The sequence below is a fragment of the Vigna unguiculata genome, chromosome 5 (genome assembly GCF_037176805.1).
Source record: "Vigna unguiculata cultivar grain cowpea cultivar isolate G323 ecotype 2 chromosome 5, ASM3717680v1, whole genome shotgun sequence".
NCBI classification, from domain to species: Eukaryota; Viridiplantae; Streptophyta; class Magnoliopsida; order Fabales; family Fabaceae; genus Vigna; species Vigna unguiculata.
Window position 1 is genome coordinate 42,808,722 of NC_140796.1, and position 4,297 is coordinate 42,813,018.

Genomic DNA, 4,297 nt, shown 5'->3' on the forward strand with positions numbered 1-4,297 from the left:
AACGGTCACCAAGTTATTAACCCTAGTGCTAATTACCCAATAATAATTGCTTTGATGATGGAAGCACAATAATAAAATAAAAATTAAGGGAAAAAATAAAGCATGATTAATACTAATAGTACCATTAAAGCAAGAAATAATGTAGGGAAGGAAGAAAAAGAAGGGCTAAAGCACTTTCATTGGTCCCATGCCATGTCCCCTCACTACCCCTTTGATGTGATCTCCAAATTTTTTTATATATCTAATGCTTTTTTTATAAAATTTTCTTCCACTGCTATATTGTATTGAGTGTGAGTGTGAGTGTGTGTGTATCTGTTTCTATTTGTCTTCTTTTCTCCCCCACCAAAATTTCCCTTTCACACTTCACAAAAACAAATACTAAATGATTTGTCAGTAGCAGGCATGTCCAGCAAGGGAAAGGAGGTAGCAGAAGGTTCATCAAGAGGTGCTGATGATCATCACCTTGATCATCACCATGATCATCACAATCAGCTGCAGCAGCAGCAGCAACAGCAGCAGCAACAGCAACAGTTACCACTGAGTCGCTACGAGTCTCAGAAGAGAAGGGATTGGAACACTTTTGGACAGTACTTGAGGAATCAGAGGCCTCCTGTGCCACTTTCTCAGTGTAGTTCAAGCCATGTTCTTGAGTTCCTTCGTTACTTGGATCAGTTTGGGAAAACCAAAGTGCACTTGCAAGGGTGCTTGTTTTTCGGGCAAAGTGAGCCACCAGGTCCCTGCACTTGCCCTCTCAGACAAGCTTGGGGAAGCCTTGATGCACTCATTGGAAGGTTGAGAGCTGCGTATGAAGAAAATGGAGGCCTTCCTGAGACCAATCCCTTCGCCAGTGGCGCCATAAGAGTCTACCTCAGAGAGGTCAGAGATTCTCAGGCTAAGGCTCGAGGAATCCCTTACAAGAAGAAAAAGAAGAAGAGGAACATTCTCAAACCCAACGGAGACACCTCCTCAAACTTGCCTTTGCAGTAATATTATATATAAGTTCTACATAATTACCCTTCATCAGGCCCATCTGGTAAATTTCCTTCCTCACTACTCTTTAATTTCTAGATTTTCTCTTTCTGTGCTCATCTTCACATGGACATTGTTATATGCACAGAAAGTACACAATTCAACAATTGGGTGCTATAGATTTTGCACAATAATACTAATAATATACTCTCTGTAGTTAATGTTTCCTGGTTGAATTTTCAAACTCCATCAATCATATATCCCATCGGCACACAGTTCTATTCAAAACGCATCTGCATTTCACTACATTAAACCCTAATTCAAAACCCTAAATTGTATGTATCTTGCATCTAGTTATACAAGTTATGAATTGTGTACTAATTTTGTTTCTTTTGAACATCGAAAGAGCATACAGTAGAATTAATGGGTAAATTAATGCACTCTCATCATCCATTGTCTCTTTGTCGCTCTCACATGCAACAAGACAATGCTGCCATAGTTTCTGCATTTCGTAATTATGTCTTTTTGTGCCTGTATATTATGATATAATTAATATATATTTACTTGTATACGAGTTTGCTTTTCCGCACGATCTTACTTCCTTCCTTGATGGTACTCTCTTGTTGTGGCTTGTAACCACTGCAATGATATGAAATTTGAGAATTTAAAATTGGATTTGTTAAAAGATTGTCTTGATAACTGTATTGCATAGAAAAATATCTTGGGAAAAAAGGTTCAAGATCCATGGTTGTGGGAAAATTAGATGCTGTTTCTAGAGTCTTGTCTGCTCGTGGTTTATAAATTTCATTGGCGTACCAGCTAGAACCCAAAAATCGCTTGCCTTCGTAAAGTTTTGTCTTATTCTAACGAATTTTGTTTCTTCTTTTCTCATTTCCCATCATATGAATGTCCTTTTCTTTCGTGCTGTTATATGTATATGTGACATTCGTACATAAAAATCGCATCTTCTTTCCACTACCTGCTAACACTGCAAACTCATTTCACAATCACCATGGCCACACTCCATTTTCCTTCGTTTTTACATTTTTTTTCATCTTAAGGGAAATATATATTTATATACAGTTTTATCCCAAAAGGGTTGTTCACAACCACATTGTGTGACTGATCTATATACATATATGTCCATGTTGCATGAATTTAACTTCTGGGTTTCACTTTCCAATTGATTTCAGATCTCAAAGTTGTTTCAAAATCCTGAATCTGTTGCTAGGTCTTGGATATAACTTCAGCTGCAGTGTTGGAACATAATCGAGTATCTACATATCCCTGGTTCAAGAAGTGTATTTTGTTATTTTCGAATGCGAATTTAGAATGAAGTTGACGAAGAGTTTAACATTGGGGTGAATCCCTGTATTGTAATCACTTATATATTATATATATATATATATACACTATCAAGCATATATATATATTTATATATATAGTCATGAAAATAATCTTGAATTTTCTCTTAAGCAGTGTGTATGATATTACATGGTACTGGTATATCTTTTTGATTCTCCTGAGATAGATTTTGCTGGTGTTTAAAGTTTCGTTATATATTTATGCAAATAATAAGACGCTTATTTGAATAATTAAGAGACAGACCTGAAATAATTATTCAAATATTGATACTAATTAACTTTCTTCACAATCCATGAAGCATGGTATCCCCACAGATGTGTAAGATGATGTCCCACAATAGATGCATATAATGCAAGAGATGAAGTAAACCTTAAAAAACATTGGATACCTTGTTGGTCCTGTTCAGTTTAATTAATCAATATCTTTGACTTGATCCCTCCCTGTTTTTTCATTTACTTAACTAAATGATTAAGACAATTTCTTTCAATTACATAGATCGATTTGATGCTAGATACTGTCGTGCTCCTTATAGCTATATCAGGCATATTTCTGGGTACTTTTTTTTTCACCCGATGGAAGAAAAAAACATTCTATTATATATACGTTACAAAGACTGTTACCAATATCCCTTGAAAACATGTCCACTCAGGTTGCTATATACCTAGAGATTAGGCCTAAAGTATTGCCTACAAAACCTATGCATGTGTTCTATATAAATGGGATCTAGCCATGAAAAATTAAATATATGCATATGATTATTTATCAATCATGTAGTTTGTCCACTGAAATTTACTTTTTTTATATCTTTGAAATTGAAATATTGATGATAACATGTAGCTTTAATGGTGGGGAATCTGAGACATTAGGCTATAGCTCAATCCTTTAGCAATTTATAACTAGATAGTGAGTGAGTGTGTGTGACCAAATTATATAGTGTGTTTTTTGTTGCAATGCTATGAGAGAGCTTGCATATAGCATTGTGATGTGACTGTGATTGATTCTCTAGCCATCACATTTTGCCAAGGTTTGTTTTGTAATCTCTTGCTATTTATTTGTAAGCTTTGAGTGAGGTTTCTATTTATAGTAGACATTGTGAATTTCAAAATTCGCTTTTGCACTTAAATAAAAAAAAATGAAAGTGTAGAATATTGTTGTGTTTGTTGGATGAAGAGAAATTAAATTAGTAGTTAGGAGCAATTTGTTGATATAATGATAGAAAAATTGAGGAGGATATGATATGAATTTTGCAAATGAGAGTATAGTGAATTAGTTGTTGATGGGACCTTAAGCTTGGGTTTCTGTTGAAAGATCCGATCCATGATTTAATGCATTAATTGCAATTCTATTAATATTAAAGTAGGTCCATTAGGTGTTGTGGCGTTGTGGTGCGGCAATTTCGAAAAATGCAGTTAGAGTGGGTCCTAAAACCACAATATTTTGTTGATTAAAAAGCTTAGCCTATAGTAGCATAAAACAAATAAAAAAATATAGAAAAAACGTCCTTGGTTTATTGTGATGTTTTACTTTAAAAATATAGTTCTTTTATAGCAAATGCAAGAGACTTTGGGTATGTTTATATCGAAAATAGAAAGAAATAATGGTAGTTCTCATGACTAGGCGATGATGAAAATGGTGATCTAGCTGTCTACTAATGTAGTAATTTTTAATTAATATTCGTCCTACTTGTAGCTACGAGTATTACAAATCTGTTTATGGAAGAGAAGAGTTTTAGAGAAATCAGCTTCACCCCAATCAAGATTAATTTCAAATTACATTTATAGCTTCCTAGGGATAATCAAATGAGGTCATAAGTTTCAACATCTATCAACTCATTATTCATAAAATAATTACCTAAATTCATGCTACTATTTTGAAAATTTTAATTATAAAATTAACGATGTGAAGATTTTAGAAACTTTAATCAATAAGCTACAATTACCATGGTAATGGGACTTGAACCAAA

At 34.0% G+C, this 4,297-nt stretch overlaps 1 pseudogene across 2 annotated transcripts; it reads left to right on the forward strand.

Annotated features, from left to right (window-relative positions):
• The first annotated feature begins 254 nt into the window (after window positions 1-254).
• On the forward strand, window positions 255-2,495 carry LOC114183476 (protein LIGHT-DEPENDENT SHORT HYPOCOTYLS 10 pseudogene; annotated as a pseudogene). 2 transcript variants are annotated; one of them, XR_014994841.1, is made up of 2 exons: window positions 255-1,033; window positions 2,163-2,495. The product of XR_014994841.1 is annotated as a protein LIGHT-DEPENDENT SHORT HYPOCOTYLS 10 pseudogene, transcript variant X2 (transcript). The 2 variants fall into 2 exon arrangements; XR_014994840.1 differs by having other exon boundaries at window positions 288-1,033; window positions 2,201-2,495.
• The last annotated feature ends 1,802 nt before the right edge of the window (window positions 2,496-4,297 follow it).